This window comes from Vicugna pacos, chromosome 35, assembly GCF_048564905.1.
Source record: "Vicugna pacos chromosome 35, VicPac4, whole genome shotgun sequence".
Taxonomy (NCBI): domain Eukaryota; kingdom Metazoa; phylum Chordata; class Mammalia; order Artiodactyla; family Camelidae; genus Vicugna; species Vicugna pacos.
In genome coordinates, this window is record NC_133021.1 from 25,432,290 (window position 1) to 25,453,207 (window position 20,918).

General features: G+C 36.7%; 1 pseudogene; it reads left to right on the top strand.

Moving 5' to 3' along the window:
* The window catches only part of LOC116279834 (14-3-3 protein epsilon pseudogene), a 147,627-nt pseudogene that overhangs the window by 15,220 nt on the left and 111,489 nt on the right, over positions 1 to 20,918 (top strand).

A 20,918-nucleotide genomic window follows, 5' to 3' on the forward strand; every position in this document is an offset into this window, starting at 1 on the left:
TCAGAATTACTGGAAAATGTACTCTGTGTCCTGTCTTTATTTAAAATTTTGTTACTTTGTTTATCGCAGATTTTTTTTGGCATTAATTTGGTGTTTTAAATGATTGCATTAAAATGTGATTTATCTTGATTACTGAGTTTGAATTTAAGGAACACTTTAAGTTTTGTGCCCATGGCAAGTGGCTCCCTCCCCTCCCCCTAGTCCCACCCAGCTCTGCTGCACAGTGCTGAGTAGGGTGTGAATGTAGTCAGTCGTGCAGTTACTGCAAAAGCAAGGAAATCAATTGCATTTTGTGATTAAGGAGATTTGAGAATCCCTTTATCAGACTAAGAAATCAAATATTATTGAGGATATGAATACAGGAGTCACACTAAATTTTAATCAATGTTATTTTAAAATATTGTATATCATTGCCATTCTATATGTTTAATTTTTATAGTGCAATAAGAAATTAATGTGACAATCACACATTAAACTTATTTGAGAATTGCCTGTTGTTTTCCAGTCTTGTTCTGATGTCTGTCTGACATCTAACACACAGATTCTCTCTAGTCTCCTTCATTTACTTCTTAAAAACCCATCTAATATTCCCTGTGAGTATTGAAAGATGTGGTCTCCTAAGTCTTTTTAAGTACAGGGGGCTGATATATGCTTTGACCTGTGGTAGAATTTTAAAATAATTGTTGTTTTCTGTAGTTACAGAGGGAGTTATTTTGATTTTATACTTTACATAGAAGGCCCGGATCATTTTTGAGAATATTCTGTTTCCTCTCTAATTTGTCTTATTTTTCCTTATTATATACAAATAAATCTGCTACATTATTACCTGTCATAATACTGTTTCTGTTTGTTTGTTGACTCCAGTGTCCCCCTGTACCTCTGTTCATTATGGTGTCTCTCCTTTATAGAATGATTTATCTTCTCTTAAATAAAAACTTATTCTTTCAGACAGTGTAAGAATCTGGCCACTTTACTAGATCCTTTAGTATACTAATAGCTGAACATTTATGTATTGAATACATATTTTATGAATTATTTTCTTTTATTCTTCTGTTAAATTATTGTTGGGGTGCTATTATTTTTAAAAAAAACATTGTACATGTAGTTAGATTCTATTATCAAAGAATCTTATTTGAGGATATGTGATACTGTGTTTCCAGAGATTGCCATAACAATCTCTCTTGTCTCATATTCTTTTACAATATAACCTCGTCACTTCAGCATCAAGAGGTGGAGGCTGCCTCCTTTGTCCTTGAATTTGGCCAGCCCTCGTGACCTGGTTTGACCAACAGAATCCAGCAAAATGATGCTGTGTATCTTCACAACTTCTACTTTATGTTACTTTATCTCAAAATAACCCCTGTATTCTGCTATGTCTTGATTTTTGTTTGCTATTCTTAGTAGTCTATTTTCAATTGAAGTATAGTTGATTTACAGTGTTGTATTTGTTTCTTGTGTACAGCAAAGAGATTCAGATTATATATATTATATATATCTGAATATATATATCTGAATATATATATATATATATTCTTTTTCAGATTCTTTTCCATTATAGTTTGTTACAAGATACTGAATATAGTTCCCTGTGCTGTATAGGAATCTATTATCTATTTTATATTTAATAGTGTGTATCTGTTTATTTTATATTTAGCAGTATGTATTTGTTAATCCCAAACTCCTAACTCATCACTCCCCCACCTTTCCCTTTTGGTAACCATAAGTTTGGTTTCTGTTCTGTAAATAAATTCAGTTGTGAGCATACCTTTTAATATTTTTCCAGTGCTTTGTATTTTTCAAAGGATCTTCCTGACTGTAAAGTATCCCACAGGAGAGTCATGAGGTTCTGATGAGACATTCTCCCCATTTATAGACCAGGACACTGAGTCCCAAAGTGAAACACAGAACTAGGACAAGAACTTAAGTCTCTGAATCCTCATCTAGTACTTTTAGAGCAAAAGTGATCTTTATGGTCAAAAAATTATATAATGTGTGTTCTTGTTAGACATTAGTACTGGATTTGCCAGCCCCTCATGGATATTAGCTTGACGTGTTCAGCCAGGAGAACTCGCTATAACACCCATATGAGATAGATAGATAGACAGACAGACAGACAGACAGACAGAGACAGATAGACAGTTTCACAATATGAACAAAACCAAGGTGAGCATCATTATTTTGAAGACTTACATATTGAAGTGACTTCATGTAATTATTGTTCTTATTCTTTGATACAAACAATTGACATTTTATGGAAAGAATGAATAGAAGCACCTCAGAAACCTATTTAATGCTCTTGTCATTAATCTGTAACATAAAATTAAAGAGAGTGCACTTACTGTGTCATTTCATTCTTGAGATGTAATCTGCCATCACCAGGCACCTAGGTAGACCCTAGAACTACCATGGTTGACCTCCAACTGAATACTTGTTGCATTTTCAATAACTTCCTTGTTTTTCATACTTTAAACACAAGCTAATATAGAGGTGTAACAATGTAAGAAAAAGGCTGAGGTTTAAAAGAACTACGTTGAGATCCACTGGTGCAAGAACAACTAGAGGACTGTGTTGAATTAATTTGCACCAGTATGGGAAGAGGTTTTAGCTATTACACCATTGAACATAGCTATTTTTAATTTTCTAAATGTTGATGACTAGTAGAAATTCATCAGCTTTTAAATTTTGCAAAGAACAATCCAAAGATGAAGTAGGAGAAGGGAGGGGAGGAGAAAAAAGACAAACAGCTGCCCGTTTTCTTCACAGTTTCATACAAAATGGGACACGATCTCAGAATAAAAGACAGTCATTTAAATTGGGTAAAGTCGGCTTCATGAAAAGCTCACTTTTTTCTCCCCATGCTATGGCGTGACGGAAATTTAATGACAGAAGGGTGTTGCTTCACACACTTGCATTGCTAATCACAGATGTAGGACAATCTCTTCATGTTACAGATGAGCCAATTGAAATTTCTCTACAAGTAAATCCATATATACTTTAAGACGCATAGTTAGGTTGATTCACAAAGTAGTTTCTGTTGTTGTTTGTTTCTTTTTTTCTTTTTTTTTTAAAGCAAGAAGGCCCTACTTCAGTTTCTTTGCTTGTACTGGCCCCTTGTCTTAGATATAATGGATCTAGAAAAGTCTGATATTAATTTCTAGTAGTCACTAGAATTTTTTGTTTATCATGTCAGAAAAAAATGCTATCTTCCTGATAAACACTGGCTTCTTTTTCTTTATATGTGCACCAGAGTAGTCCGCAAAAAATTTATTTCTCTAATCTGAAACCTAAGTGTTCTATCTCCTGATGACATCAACCAGAAAAGTTGGTTCACTTATCAACATTCACAAGGTAGGGATATAAGTGGAATTTGGGACACATTTATTTTATAATTTTGTTCACGAGACATAAAAGAATTTTCATGACATTTGTATCTTCATAATGCCATGTCTCTTGTTATAGTTTCTTCCAGTATACATAATTTTGTTTTCTTAATATATTTACTTTGGCTTCTTCCAGATCTGCATATCTAGGAAGAAAAATATTAAATATCTCTTCAAATTGGATGTTATCACCAATCTGTCTTCTCTGTTAGTCCATCATTCTCTCTGCTCCTTCACTCTCACTTCTTTCACTCAACTCCATTCTTCTCCCAACTCATTCTTGCTCCCAGAGAGAGTTTCCAAAATACATCTTTGGAAATTCCAGTTTACCTCAATTTTGATTTAGAATTTATCATTGTATTAATATCCTGGGGACCACTTTTTAATGATGTCAATCATTTACACCCTAGTATGAATAAGGCCATGTGTTTCTTTCTTGCTCTCAAGATCTAATTTCTTGGAGAGGGAGAGAGAGAAAGGGAAACATGAAGAAAATAATGGATCTTGGAGAAGGGTGCCATCAAGTGGGGAAAATGGCAAAAGAATGGCAAAAACATTGAACATGAATTTCATTTACTATAAAATTTTACTTGGGACTGAATGTTATCCGCACCTAAAAAAAAAAAAAATCCATCCCAGTTAGTTAATCAGACATACGTGCAGACAGCTAAGAGTGGACAAAAGAGAAATGGGTGTGATAATGTTTTAAAAAAAAACATAGAAAATCCTTTTTACAAATAATCAGCACAAATACTTCTGGTTAATCATGGTGGATTGGACAGATGCATTTATTTGTGTTCCCTCTGTAAGCCACACTAAAAGGATATTAAAGGATTAAAAAGGAACAAACCGACAAGAGCAAAGAGAGTGGGAGGAAATGACAACAGACAAAAGATGTCAACAAAGTTTGGAAAAGCAAAGGAGTGATACCTGATTTGGTGGTATGAATGAGGCCAAAACCCAAGGCTGCTGGTAGAGAGCCACCTTCTCTCTGCAGAACCTTGAAAGCCACAGGAATTTATAGGAAGCAGGAATCTCTGAGAGAGGGGTCCAAGGGCGGCTCTGACATTCACAAAATTGCTTGAGAGACTTATTTGGACTCCCAGGTCACCTCACTTACCTCTCAGGGCAGGTCAGCCGCCTCTCCCCAACCCTTCTGAAGATTTGTTTGGGAGAGTGAAGACTGAAGATTTGTTTGGGAGAGTGTGTGGGTGATTCAGGGGTAGAGCCAGAGGAAACCAAGCAAAGGAAATATCTGGAGGAAAAGTTATCTCATAGAACCTTGTGTGACTTACTATGCAGATGTACATATTCCTAAGAAAGAATCATAGAAGGTTGATTGATTATGTTATAACTACATTGGGAGGAGAGGAGTAGTTTGTTTGGTGGGGGTCAGTAGGTGAGAAATTCATTTTCCATAGAAGACATCAAAAGACAGAAGAGAACATAAGCAAAACATTCTTTAGCATAAATCATAGCAATGTCTTGTCAGTCTCACAACGTAATCGAAATAAAGGCAAAAATCAACAAATGGGACCTAATCAAATTTATAAGCTTTTGCACAACAAAGGAAACCATAAAAAAAAAAAGACAACCTACAGACTGGGAGAAAATATTTGCAAATGATGCAGCTGACAAGGGATTAATTTCCAAAATGTATAAACAATTCGTACAACTCAATAACAAAAAACAAACAACCCAATCAAAAAATGGGAAGAAGACATAAATAGACAATACTCCAGAGAAGACATCCAGATGGCCAATAGACACATGAAAAGATGCTCAACATCACTAATTATTAGAGAAATGCAAACCAAAACTAAAATGAGTTATCACCTAACACTGGTCAGAATGGCCATTATTAAAAAGTCAACAGATGGTAAATGCTGGAGAGGGTGTGGAAAAAAGGGAACCTTCCTACACTTATGATAGGAAAGTAATTTGGTGCAGCCACTATGAAGACACTGTGGAAATTCCTTGAAAAACTAAATGTAGTTATCATATGATTCAGCAATCCCACTCCTGAACATATATCCAGAGAAAACTCTAATTCAAAAAGATACAAGCACCCAATGTTCATAGCAGCACTATTTACAAAATAATAGCCAAGACATGGAAACAACCTAAATGTCCATTGACAGATGATTGGGTAAAGAAGTTATATAAATAATACAGTGGAATACTGCTCAGCCATAAAAAAGAATGAAATAATGCCATTTGCAGCAACATGGATGGACCTAGAGACTACCATCATATCATACCACATAAGTGAAATAAGTCAGAGAAAGACTTTTATCATATCACTTATATGTGGAATCTAAAATATGATACAAATGAACTTATTTACAAAACAGAAACAGACTCCCAGACATAGATAACAAACTTATCGTTACCAAAGGGCAGGGGTGAGGAGGAGAGGGATAAATTAGGAGTTTGAGATTAGCAAATACAAGCTACTATATATAAAATAGATAAACAACAAACAAGGTCCTACTGTATAGCACAGGGAACTATATTCAATATCTTGTAATAAACTATAATGGAAAGAATATGAAAAAATACATATATACATATATCTGAATCACTTTACTATGCACCAGAAACTAATACATTGTAAATCAACTATACTTTAATTTTTCAAAAAGACAATATTAAGAACAGCAAACAAAAAAATCAAGAAATAGCAGAATAAAGGGGTTACTTGTAATATGAACTAGAAGAAAGCGAGAAAGATGGGTGTGGTATCTCTCTGGAGTGAGATTCCAGAGTGAGAAGGCACACTTATAAAATTTCAACTACAACTGCAATTTAAAAAAAAAATTAAGCATCATTTTTTGTTTCATTATCTGCTTTTCCATAAAACACATCCTTGTATGAAACCAAGAAATCAAATTTTTGCTTCAGAAAAATGTGTATTGTTCTAAACTTTGACATAACTAAGGATGAAACTGAGAAAAACATTTCAATGTGAATCTTCTTTGGAAATGTTAGACTTTATTGTTTTTCTTCAGTTCTTTCTTGATTTTACTAGTTTCTTTGATTTTTGTTTGTTTTTAACTCTAAGTTCTATTTTCTTCATCATAATAAGAACCAAAATATTAACTTTCCAGGTTTTGTGTTTGTTTGTTTTTCTTTAAATGACATGTGAATGAAATTTAGAAAATCTGAAGTTTATTATTTTTATTTTGAACCTGGAAGTTGAAGAAAGTCATAGAATAATCATAGTTATGGTAGTTTATAGTTATAAAACTGGCTGTTCTTTTCCTCTGAGCTTAGATAGATTCACTGGTGTTTTCCATTTAAGCAAGGTAAACAGTTTTTTTAAAAAGTACAAAGAAAGAAACAAGAACAAGAAAGATCCTACACTGACGGATGTGCTATGGACAGGGTCAATTTTGAAGTCAAAATTTACTTAAAGAGGTAACAGGACAGTATGTGATAAACTCCTTTACAAAGGGAAGCTGATTGCTGAGGCAGATGATGTAAATCAAAGGAATTCTTTTCGCTGACATATAAAGAAACAAAGAACTGGAGAAGCCACAAATACAGTTGATAATATTGGCATTCATATTGTCCCAGAATGACACTGAATTTTCTAGCTAGTTTGTGAAATTGGAGTCTGAATCTTTATCTTAAATTGATAAGCTTATCAAATTCCAGGCTGGATTTAAAAAAATCTGTTATCACAACCCTTTCTCCAAATGTAAATTTACTTTCAGCAAAGGAGGGCAGGAATTTTAGATGCTGGAAGATGAGTGTTGGAATGATTGTCTTGGATAAACATCATAATATTTATTTTAAATTCTTTTGGAAAATAAACTAGGTCATTGGTTAAAAAAAAAAAGATGACAATTTTTCCTACAGTTACCTTTTTGGAATCTGAGTCAATGAGTTGACCTAGTACCTACCATTCTCAGTAAAACAAATGAAGGTTAAAGTAAATATTCCCACCCGAAGTGTATAATTTATGTGCTTCAAATAAACCTAGTGACATAGTAGCATTTACACATACAAACACTTTTTAACTCTTTTATAGGAATTATTTCAACTAAGATACCTAAGTTAGTGTCTGGTCTAGATCATTTCCCTTTCAGCTCTAAAATTATCTGGTAATTAATAGGAAAAACCTGGTTATTTAGGAATTGAGGCAGGAGTTGACTTTCACGAATTTTAAAAATCATTAATACTTACTTGGAAAAATTTCTGAAACTCTGGCATGGAGGAGGAGGAAGTGACACAGGAGAAACAGATGTGGGGCGTGGGAGGGCCGTGTCCCAGGTCTCGGTGGAGGCCCCGGGACATACCCTGCCAGGTGTGGGTCCTTGGCTTCCCAAAGGAAAGAATTCAAGAGCGAGCCACAGTTGAGTAAAGGTAGATTTATTTACAGAGATACATACTACATAGAGTATAGGCTGTTTCAGAAGGCGAGACAAAGGCCATGAAGTTTGGGGGTTGGATGCTTTGGTTAAAGTAAAAGTAGTATGCACTCCATAGACAGTGCAGGCCATCTCTGAAGATGAGGGAGCGGGAGAGGCAGCCATGAGGTGCCATGTTGCCAAGTTTTTATGGGCTCCGTAGCTCCATGCCTACAAGTGGGAGGACTATTCCAGCTGCCCTGGTGAAGAGGCTGGGAGTCCCAGGAATTTGGCCACCACCCACTTTTTGACCTTCGATGATGTTAGCCTTGGGACTGTCATGGTGCCTGTGGGCATGTTGTTTCTCATGCTAATATGTTACCATGAGCATATAATGAAGCTCAAGGTCTACTGGAAGTCAAATCTCCAGCCAGCTGAATCCTCACGGCCTCCTGAAAGGTGAATCTTCCGCCCTTTTGGTGCTAACTGCTGTCATTCCTTGAATGGCTATGCCCTGCCCCCTTCCCTCCTGTCTCAAAATTGTGTTAAAGCTGGCTTAGGAGAGGGAGATTAAAATGCAACTTAGTTTGGGGATCAACGTTAGGTTTGGATTCTGGAAGATTTCTGTAATACTAACCTTGTTCAGTTTTGTGCGTAAAATATCTCAAATACGAAGAGCTTGATGGCAAAGATGACGTGGTTCATTTGGTGATGCTCTCCATCATAATGACCTCTGTGCACACTTACTGAGCTCCTGCTGTGTGTCAGGCCCTGGGCTAAGGACTTTACATACATGGCGTCATTGAATCTTCTCAACATTGTGAAAGATAAATAGCAGTGTCCCTATTCATCTAATGAAGAAATGAAACAGTTGGAGTTTGGTTCAGTTCTAAGTTACCTTCCCTTTAAGCAGATGCGCTTCCTAATTTATTGGTGGTAGTACATATACATAGAGAGAGGAGAGTCATTGCTTGTACAGCGAGTGGGAAGTCTTCCCTAGCTCTCTCTCAGTCTTCACTAGAAGAAAATTATAATTGCTACGATAGTTATGCAAAGTGTGTTAATAACACTGTCGCTCCTTGTTTTAACTAGTGAATCCTTGAGACTTCCATAATAGAAAGAATAGGATAAACCAGCTCTCTTATCCTGCATTTTGTTCATCAAACTCTTCTCCTACAATTAATGGGACGATCTTGCTGCCCCTTGAGTCTGCCTCAACCCATTCCCCGCCAAGGGTGATGTGCGGTTCTTATGTATGTTGCATGGTTGTTTGGTTGTCATATTAATTTCCAGCACCTCAAAACACTGTCCTGATGAGCTTCCCTGTAGAACTGCCTCTAGCACTAGAGCAAGGTCTGCTCTCAGATACTCCTTTCAATTTTTCACATGTAGGTTTAATTAAATTTTATTTATTTAATTGACTGTTCAAAGCATTTGGAGCCCTCTAAAAATGCAGCGTGTGGACCAGATAGAATCTTCCTCCAGGAAATCAGACCGTGCTTACTGAGGAAGGCATTCAGTACACACTGGGGAGAGGTTCCAAAAGGCTTCTACCCCATGTTAGAAACTGACACATGGTATACATGTATATCATACTTAGAACTTTAAAATTGGTGTACTTGAAATATGATTGAGTTAGTTGATATATATACATGTATATCAGAAAATATATATATATACACTTAATGTTTATGAATAGATTTATTTTTAAATGATTTGAAAAATTTTTTTCAAGCCAAAGGTGATCTTTTTATAATATGAAGAGTGATTATTCAATTTTCTACATATTGTTTAAAAAATTAGGTATGTTCTATAATAGGCTCTCCTAAAAAGAAGCAACTATTATTTTTAATGATTACCATGTAAGATATATTAAAATGTACAGAAGTTTGCAAATGAAAGTATAGTACATTTCTTGGATAAATGTCATATTTTTATATACCATGAAATTTAAGTGCTACTAACTAAAAGCGTTTATGATATGTGTAATCCCGGGTAATCCTCAGAATTTTAAACCTGCAACATATTTGAAATCCATCAAAGTTGAATTTATTCAAAGTTTTATAATGAAAACTTGTTGCCAAACTCTTGCATCAGTGGCTCTAAGTGATGTGCTCTCACATGGCTTCGGTTTGTTTCAAATTGAAAGAAATGAATCTGTAGGAGCCCTTTACCTAGTGTTACTATTTAAATCAAGAAATTCGGCTCTAGAGAACGACTGCAGTTATTTTCAGTTTTGATTCTGAAATGGTGATGAGGTAACCCTGCTCACCACACTGTCCTGTTACACCAGCGCCTGTAACTATGGAAACACATTTGGTTGCCTGACTAATGTTAGTTGGATAACTATTTAGCATATCATAACGTTTAGCCCTGTTGTCTGTCTGTTTTCCAACTTTGCTATGTAACGGTGATATTTATTATTCTAAGTCTTTGTTTCTTTGCGTGCTTCGTGGTGTTGGTATCTGGTCCATAGAACTTACTTTGGCCAGCTAACACAGAAACAATTTACTAGATTCATCATGAGTACCTAATAAATTACTGTTGGTGAAAGGAGTACTTAATTAGCTCTAATCTCCACAGTAAGGATCATTAACGTTTAATGAGAATTAATAATTTCATAAGACATGGAAATATATTGCCCCAAGCCAAATAGTTTATAACCACAGTATTGCAAATTGCTATTTAAAATTAATGAGTGACATTTTCACATATTGTTAGATGATCTATAATATTTTTATGTTACACCTCTAGGTCCAATAGAATGTATACTGAGGTCATGTAATTTCATTGTGAGTTATTATAGTTAACCAGACTTGAGCTTCCGTCTTCCTGTGAAATGCTGCCCTTCTTTTTCTGGCCAACTTCTACTTCAGTTTAAATACCTCTTCCTTCAAGAAGCTTTCTCTGATTCCCTGCGTCCATCCATCCCCTCATTTTCACAGTGCCTTGTCCCTTTGAGAACACTTACGGCCATTTGTCAACCTGTATTTACCTGTGTGTTTCTGTGTGGTTGGTGTTTCCCTCTGTGTATGATTACAAGTGTCACAAAGGGCAGAAGAACAAAGGTGATTGATTTAATGAATGAAGAAACTGCCAGTGTGCCTAAATGAAAAAAGAATATGAAAATGAATATATGTGTGTATACATATGACTGAAACAGTATGCTGTACACCAGAAAATGACACAGCATTGTAAACTGACTATACTTCAATTAAAAAATAATTTTTTTAAAAAAGAGAAGCTGCTAGTGTGAAGGATACCAGATAACCCCAAAGTCTCATTTTTCTCCATTCCCCATGAATATAGCAAGGATGAGTTGGGCAGATCAGGTCTAATCATCTTGAAAGTTTCAACAGCTAATGTTGGAATACACTTAGAAGTCCTAGGCTGTGTTGCCTAATGTTATCTCAGTCTTTGGCCTCAAAAAATACTTACATAAAACCTTACACCTTTCCAGTTAACATCGTTTACTGTTGCTTATGGTATTGAATAAAGGTCAGTCTGATTGTTTTTCTCCCTCAGCCACCATTCTGATGAATAGAGCGGTAAAACTTAAAATAAACCTGAATGTCACCTTACCTGTGGATCAGGGGAGTGTCTGAAGGTTCAGAAGTTGTTATGTGCACTCATTGAAAGCAGCTGACACTGCCCTGCGTGACTCTTCCATGGCGTCCTGAGTTTTAACAGAATTATTCCAAGAAGATGCCTTGTTTGTGTGAGAAATTTAACTTTTACAAAATATCCTTAGGCTGAAATTCATATTAAGACAGAGAAAATTGCCTCTCTATCCTAGTTTGAGAAGATCACCATTTTAAATAGGGCCCAGTGACAAGATGATGGATCCTTTGTTATGACACATAATCCCTGCATCTTAATTTGACAGAGCCTTATTTCTGCTCACCTCCAGATGGTCCTCCTCTTTCCATCTTACACAGTGTTGCCATTTTGTCTTCCTGAAATATAGCTATGATCACGCCATGTCTCCTCCTAACCCCCCAAAGCCTCAGAAGATCCCCCCTGGCTTCAGGATATGACCCTTGAAGCTGTCACGACCTGACCCTAACCAACATTTCCGATCTTAAAATCCTCCCTTCAGTAAGTCCTGCCCTTGGCTCAAACCAAACACATGCCTTTCCTTCCCCACCAGCTACATTTTCCCAGCTCTGTGTCATTGCTCCTCTTCCTGGTGACAGCCATCTCCTTTATCTCCACATTCCAAACCCTACTATACTTCGAGGACCAGTTTAGCTGTCTTGTCCTTCAGGGAGCTGTCCTAAGTGCCTGAGCCTTGTCACCACCCCTCCCTCCCCCAAGTCTGCAATAGCATTTTGTATCCCTGTCTTACTACATGACTTTCTACCCTGTCTTATGCTTATTAATATTCATTACTTCCATCTATATCTAATTTGCCTTACTTTGAAAAATGATCATGGAGAGTTGGGTTTCTGCTTCATTTTCTCATCTCCCAAAGTGCTTACTGTAGTTCTAGATTGGCAGGATGCTGCAGTGCTGAAGGAATTAACTAGGAAATAAATGCTGTAACGCAGTAGCGACATGATTTTAGTTTCAGTGTTTATCTGTTTAATATTGCAGTGTACTTCATACACATGTGCTAACATCTTGGTGTATTTATTTTGTATAAAATTTGCTAAGCCAAGAATGGCAAATACAGGGGGTCAGGACATGCCACACCAGTGTCCCACTTTGGTGTATTGGATATTTTGAACCGAAGGCACTTGAGAAACAGAAGATTGAGGAAGGGCTGTCTGTCCTCTTCCTTTTTTCCTAAAAGCAAGCCGTGCTTTTCCTGTGGAAAAGGTACCCTCCCTGTAGCAGAAAGAGAAGAACGTTCTTATCACCCAAGACAGGAAATGGATGTTGAGATGAATCTGTAAAAATATCTGACTACAATAACCCTTACCTTTCATTACCTTCCCCCATTTATTTCCTAGACACTTTCCCACAGTTTGCTACCCCTAGTCCCAACCCCCTTTTCCTTTGTCATATCAAGTCTCCATCATTTCTCACTCTTTGCTAAAATGGCGTACAAACTCTTAGGCCTACCCATTTCTTTGGGTCTTTGTTTCTTTTACTTGACACCCTCTGCGTACATCAAGAAATAGTAACATCAAATAGAATGTGTACGCTTTTCTCCTGTTAACCTGTCTTTTGTCACTTTAATTCTCAGGCCCAGTCACAGAACCTAAGAGGGTAGGAGAAAAGTTTTTATTCCCCACACAAACATTTTATAACTAAGACATATCTTTTTCTTTCCCTAAATCCTTGAGAACCCTGGAGTGTGTGTGTGTGTGTGTGTGTGTGTGTGTGTGTGTGTGTGTTTTGCTTGTGAAGGAGTCCTGATGATAAAGCCTCTAAGCATAGTACACAGTGACGGAGGGGATTCTGCTGGGACTTGTGCAGCTGTAATAATTTGCTAAGCCACTGAGGTCAGGTACTCACCCTTCAGATCTACCTGGTGTCTTTCACAGCCTCAGTGATGGCTCCTATCACCTTAGTTCAGTCCCAATGCTACCTTCCAGAGTATCAGTTCTGCATTTCCACTATATATGCTGAAATTCAATGTCTTGATAATAATTCAAATTCAACATCTTTAATACTGAACTCATCTGTTTTCTGTTCCTTACCTCCTAACCTACTTATCTTGCCTTAACCAAGCTCAGGACCCGATTACTGTCTCTAAAGAATGTTGGAATAACTGCCTCACTTATGTCTCCCCCGTGCCATCCATATTGCATTCTCCTGTCACATGAACTGCCCTCCAAATCATCAATCATGTTACCTTTCTTCAAAAACGTTCTCCTATACAGGTTTGTATTTAAACGCCCAGCATGGACTTCAGGATCCTTGACGAGGAGAGAACCACTATGACATTAGGAGGCATGGCCAAGTCTACACAACCACAGGGTGATTTTCCAGTAATTTCTATATCATTTGGGACAACTTGGTGAGGCAGGCCAGACTCAGCCATCACCCTGGCTTTTGTCTCTCTGTGGCTAAGCTGACCATGATCAAAAAACAAACCAGCGTGTTCTGACTTTTGTAACATTTGATGATATGGTTTACTCGTAAATATTTAAGTCCCACACCATGTCAGCTCAACACACTACCAGCAAGCTTATTTTTAAGTCTTAGATATAGAGGAAAAGAGTTCAATGGAAATCTGAGTCAAAATTTCCTCAAGAGTAAACCTGTGGGGTGGGGAAAGGGTGGGGGAGGAAGGCAGATAGTGTGAAACAGCTGCTTCCCAGGGTTCTTTTTCCTCCTGTGATTTAGTTCGTCTCTCTGTATTGATCACATTTGAGCTTCACTTTACTTTGCCTGAGAAATCGCAGCTTTAGTCAGACACTGACCAACCATTAGGAGAAAATTGTAAACATGGTCTGAAGGAGAAAAAAACTTCCTATAAGGCTCACACTTGGGGTTTTTTTGAGGGGAGGGGTGTTAATTAGGTTTATGTATTTAATTAGTTCTTTTTAATGGCGGTACTGGGGATTGAACCCAGGACCTTGGACAGGCTAAGCATGTTCTTATATATATATATCCTCCCCAACGAAGGCTCATACTTAGGTTTTACCTCCACTTCCACCCAATCTCCAACAACATCAGTAAAGAGTCAGGGGGAAATATTGAAATGCTTTTTTTTTTTCTAGTGCTTGTAAGCCTCACATAACACATGATACAGTATTTCAAGATCCTGTTCATTTGAGAGTAACTCAGTAAAAGAAGAGACAGGCTTAACTGCTATGGGTCTTACTTGTCAAAATGTGACCTAAGATTTAGCTTCCTAATCTGATAGCTCTCCTATTACTAAATTGTATTAACTATTGATGCCAAAGTGAATAATTTATAGCATTTGCAAATTCTCAGTTAACAGTGAAAGGAGCATCTCACTCACTGATAGTTCTTCCTGGTTTATTGATTTTATTCCATCAACCTACTGCATTTAGGAATGGCTATTCTTTAAATTTGTTCTCTATTTTTAAATAAGAGAGGTGCATATTTATTTTATCTAAAATTCTTCAGCATGAATCCTCTCTTAGTGCAAAATAAGGCTCTGACTCTGTGCCTGTCTGATCCCAGAAGGTTACTCTCCCTGAACCTTCTCCCCATTACAGAGTCTGCACCCCAGTGACAACAGCTTTTATTCTTTGTAGGAGTGGCTTAGAACTCTAAACTAGAATCAGAAATTCTTTTTGTTATGCTTCCAACTAAATGTGCTTGTTTATGTATTGATTATATTTTCAGTAATGTAACCAACACCCTCAAACTCACTATACAAAAGTTAGGACCTTGACAAATAACCCGAGTCTTAACCAGCTGGCCCTCGTCCCCATCTCATCCCCTGCCTTCCCTGACCTCACGTAACCCTTGTCCTGAAACCTGTGTTCATACTTTCTTTTGTCTCCTGCTTAATATTGTTTTCTTGCATGTATATATTTTCTTGGAAGAATTTTATGTTTTAGTTGTTTTTAACTTAGAAGGGCATCAGTCTACCTCCAGACTCATCCCTTGTGTGCGAGTGAGTTATTATGGTTTAAGTCAGTCTGAGGTGGATTTTTCTGGTGCCTGCAACATAGTGACTCATAACTGATCCAATGACCAGGCTTAACTGGGAACGAAGGGCACAGTCTCCTTCCACTTTTGCTTCAATGAGCCAGAGTGTTTTGGATGACCTGCAGCCATGTCCTTGTGTTCTCATGTTTCTCATACCGAAATGATGAGAAGCTCTTAGGGCTAGTGGGGAATTCTCTTGCCACCCCCTAGACAGAATTGTAACTCAACTGTCTCAGTGTTAACATTGCCTTAATGTATGTGCTTTCCTCACTAGTCCTACATTTAAGGGTTGGATTTAAAGATGGTGGAAGAATGAGCTGGCCAACTCAGGGGGCCAGTTTTTAATCTTCTCGCTGATGGTGAACTATTTATTTATTTATTTATTTATTGAACAAACATCTATTGAGTACCTACCATGTGACAGTGTTTTAAAAGTGACTTAGGCTGCTTCTGACTTTGGAAGTGAAGTTGCTGCCACTTGTTTTACTTCTGAGCAAAAGCTTGGATCTTTCCCTTAGTCACTCACATATAACACTATTTAAGAAGAACTTGTATTAAGAAATTAAGAGATAAACAACAAGTGTGTGAAAAGGAATGTAAGTATTGAATTTTTTAGGCCTAAATTCAAACTAATAAATTCCAATCATGGGTATTTTAGCTGTCCTAGCTTCTGGATTTGGATAGGAAATGAATAAATCCTGTGCTTAGTTTCTTGCTCCAATTTGTTTTGCTTCTCCTGCCATTTTCAGGTCTAGATTCAGGCTGTTCCTTATTGCCATCTCTAATCCTGGTAAGGAAAATAGATCATTGAGACTTCAAGGAAAGATTTGTGAGTGCATTTTCTGAGCCAGAGTTGTGTCTCATTCATCTTTATATCCTCATTCATCTGTTTATTCATTCAATAAATATTTATTCAGAGCACACTATTTTCCAGGCAAAATGCCAAAGGCTGGGGATGATGGGGTAAACACACAGAGCTTTCAGTGTAATGGGAGAGTCATATTTTAAGTAGCCACACAAATAAGTATATGTAATTACAAAAGGTAGTCAATACTTTGAAGGAAAAGAATGAAGGAAAAAAATGAAGGTTTAAATGAAATATTAAAAAGGAAAGAGCTGACTGAATGTCTAGAGTTGTGGGAGGGCTTCTCTGGGGGAGTTCTGAGCCCTGAAGGATGAATAGGAGTTCTCTAGGCAAAGTGTGAGGCGAAGAGCATTCCAGGCAGAAAGAACAGCCACTGAGGAGGACTTGAGGCAGAAAGCTTTTTCATCTCCAGGAAATAGAAGAAAGTACTGCGAGTAAAATCTAGTGAATAAGACAAAACCCTGGCTTGAGGAAAAAGAAGGGCTTGAAGAGGTACACTATGTTAAAGCTTTTGGATTTTATTCTAGGTGCAGTCATAAACCAGTGGAAGGTTTAAGGCATAGCAATGACATAACCGAGATTGTATTTTCAAAAAATAATTACTCTGGCTGTCAAGGGCAGAAGGAATAGAGAGGAACAGAGTAAAACTGGGGAGTCCATTTTGGAGGCTAGATTAGTGATCCAGTGAAAGATAATGGTGGCTTAAACTGGGGAGTTTGCCTTGGGTACTGAGAGAAGGGCAATATTTAGGTTAGATTTTCAGAGAAACTCTACTAATACATCATACTTGTTCCAGATAAAATCATCATACTGTGTGTCCAGATAAAATAATACGATAAGAAAAATAAATTAAGGGCACAAGAATTAGAAAGGAAGGAACCTGAAAAAAATAAAACTGTCACTGTTTGCAGATGAGGTACATAAAGACCCTAAAGAACCTGCAGAAAAATTAGAAATAATGTGACAGTTTAGTAAGTAGTATTTACTTTTAAAATGACTTGAGGAAGACGTGAATATGGGAGCGAGGAGGGTGGCTAGAAAGTGGAGGAATATTAGTTTAAAAGATAAAAAGGAAAAAGAGAAAGAAAAAAGGAGACGAAAAGAAGAGGAAGGAAGGAAAGAAGGAAGAAAGGAAAGAAAGGGACAAAGGCAAAAGCTGTTATGCTCCAAGTGGTTGAACAAGCAGGACAGGAAGTTGTGGTTGGAAGGGGGCATAAATGAATGAGGTTTTGATATGAGGCAGTTCCTGACTGATCTAGGTGTGACTTGGCAGTAGGTTATTGAGGTGGAACAGGGGAAGTCACAAATGAGGAGGCATTCAAGGAATTGAATGACTAGCTGGTGAGTCATCCAGGCTTGTGTTGAAATGACTCAGGATGGTGGCAGGAACTGGAGCTGAGGAAGCCTGAAGCCAAGCACTTAGTCTTTTATGAATGAGGGGCAGCAGATGATTGCTTTGGGGAGGGGGAGGGGGAGATATAAATAGAAGGCTGATTCTCCAAGGAGCAGGGGTTTTGCAAAGGGAAGAGGATATAATGTGCAGGGAGTGGCAGGAGGGAGGAGGGAGGATGTTTAGGTAGGCCTTTCATTTGAGGCAACTGGTATCCCTAAGGGACATCTATGATTTGGTTATAGCAAGAAATTGAGAAGAGAAGATGATAAAAATATAGATCAGAATTTTGAAGACTACTTGGCCAAGTGTCAATGCACAGTAGATGCTCAATATGTAATTAAACCAACCAGTGAATCATGAATGTGGCAGAAAAGCTGAACCACCTCAAGCCTATAACCCAGCCCAATTTGCATGTTACCACCTAATGGGCTATTGGATTCAGAGGGCTTCAGCTTCACTCTCTTTATTTTAAAATTCCATTCAAGGGTGGGGAGGGTATAGCTGAGTGGTAGAGTGTGTGTCTAGCATGCAGAAGGTCCTAGATTCAATTCCTAGTATCTCCATTAAAACTAAATAAATAAACCTAATTCCCCCCTAAAAAATTAAAAATTAAAAAACACTATTCAATATCTAAATGTATTTATACATTCAGTGCTGAGTGTGTCAAATTAACATGTTGTATACCTTATATTTACACGGTGTTATGTGTTGAATATATTTCAATTAAAAATAAAACAAAACCAACTCCGCTCAGTCATCAGGAAGATCGTCAACCCTTAGTTGGGAAAACTTCCTTCTCGGACTTATTTCTATTATGGGGAATTATTGTAGTCAAAGAGGATCAATCTCCTCCTCATTATCTTGTAATTATTATTCTAATAATGGGGCTCAATCTGATTCTCATGTTTCTGCCAAACTGCAGGTATTAAGTGCATTTAACAGGCACCTTATCTCATAGCCTCCATACTTATCTATTTCTTCTTTTTACTTTCCTCTACTGACACCCTTAAATGCTCTTTTTGAACACATTTTTTTAAATTATATCTTAGTCTTCAAATTTAGTTATATACTTTGTTTCTCCACAAGTCATAGTGTACAGCACTTTTAAAGTCCCCTATGATAGCATTAAATATTTATAAATCCACTGATGCAGTATGTTTTCCTGAGGAGGGAAAATGACCATCTGAGGTTAATGAATTTTGACTTTATCAGGAGGTAGCATTTCATCAAACCAATAATTAATAATAAAAAAAAGATCTAGTTTATGTTATGCCTTAAACAGAACCTTTGAAATTCAAAATGATTTTTTTTGTTTTTGCTACATACTACTTCAACCATCTGTTTCTTAAACCATGCATTATTTCTAAAAAAGGCATTTATAGCTCATTTTGATGAGTTTTTAGCAGCTTTATTGAGGTATGAATGACATACAATAAACTGTAGGTATTTAAAGTGTACAATTAGATACCGCAATCAGATAATCACTCCAGAAGTTTCTTCATGTCTCTTTCCAACTTATTCTCTCCATTCCCGGGAAATTTGATCTGCTTTTTGTCACCATGGATTACTTTTGCATTTTCTAGAATTTTATTTAAATAGAGCCATAGAACAGTATGTACTTTTCTTTGGCTTCTTTCACTCAGCATGATTATTTCAAGATTCATCCATACTATTGACTGTATTAACAGTTTATTCCTTTGTATGCTGGGTAGTACTCCGTTGTATGGATAGACTGTAATTTATTTACCCATTTATCTGTTGATGGGCATTTGGGTTGTTTCCAGTTGTGGATTATGACCGATAAAACTACTATGAACATTCATGTGCAAGTCTATGAACATATTTTTTCACTTATCTTGGGTAAATACCTAGAAGAAGAATTGTGGGGGGAAAAATACACAACATTGTAAATGGACTATATACTTCAATAAAAATATATACCAACAAAAAAAAAAAGAATTGTGGGATCATGTGGTAGACATATGTTTAACTTTTTAAGAAACCTTCCAACTGTTTCCAAAGTGATTGTGACATTTCACTTCCCCACCAGTTAGTATATGTGAGTTCTGTTTCCTCCATATCCTTGCCAATACTTGGTATGGTTAGTCTTTTTAATTTTAGCAGTTCTGAGGTGCACAGTGTTCTCTCCTGGGAGTTTTATTTTGCATTTCCCTATTGACTATTGTTTGTCATCAACACATCTTCTTTGGTGAAGTGTCTGTTTAGATTGTTTCCATTTTTCATTAAGGCATCTGTTTTCTTATTATTGAACTTTGAATTTTAAAAGTTTTTTATATGTCCTAGATGCAAGTTGTTCAACTTGCAAATATTTTCTCCCATTCTGTGGGTTGTCTTAAGAGTATTTTTTGAAGAGCCAAAGTTTTTAATTTTGATGATGCCCAGTTTATCAACGTTTTCTTTTATGACTTATGCTTTTGGTGTTATATCTAAGAAATCACTGCCAAACCTAAGGTCACAACATTTTTCTTCTAGAGATTTTTTTTTAGTTTTATATTTAATGTTCGGGTCTATGATATATTTTGAGATAACTTTTGTAAAGGTGTGAGGTACAGATCAACATTTTTTATTCATTTTTGTTTTGCACAAGGATAGTCAAATGTTCCAGCATCATTTATTGAAAAGACTACCCTTTTTTACCAAACCAGTGCCTTTGCATATTTGTCAGAAATCATTGGCTATATATGTGTAGGTTTGTTTTTGGTGACTCTGTTCTGCTCTTTAGATACATTTGCCTGTCTTGATGCCAGTAAAACACTGTCTTGATAACTGTAGCCTTATGATGCATTTTGAAGCCAAGCAGTATAAATCCTACAAATTTGTCACTTTTTTCAATAGCACTTTGGCTATTTTAGATCCTTGGCATCTCCAAGAACCAGTTTGTCAATTTTTACAAAAGAAAAAAATAAATAAATAAAGCCTTCTGGAATTTTGAATGTGAATGTATTAATTGGGGAATAACTGACTGCTTAACATATTGACTTCTGCAGACCACAAACAGAACTCCCCATGTATTTGGGTCTTTTGAAATTTCAGCAGTGTCTTGTAGTTTTCAGTGAGCAGGTCTTAACATCTTTTAATCATATTTATACCTAAACCTTTCATATTTTCGATGCTACGCTGCTTTTTAAAATTTCAGGCTGCTCTGACTTTCCAAGACAACTCCATCTCCCGGAGCCTCAGTTGCCTTCTGAGACAGCCCACACTCTTTTTATGGAGTGTGTATCTCCCTGAATAAACTTGCTTTCACTTAAAAAAAAATTCATTCATTTTCCTATCTGGATGATTAATTTTTTTGGCCTTTTGGCACTGGGTAGAATTTAGAACTC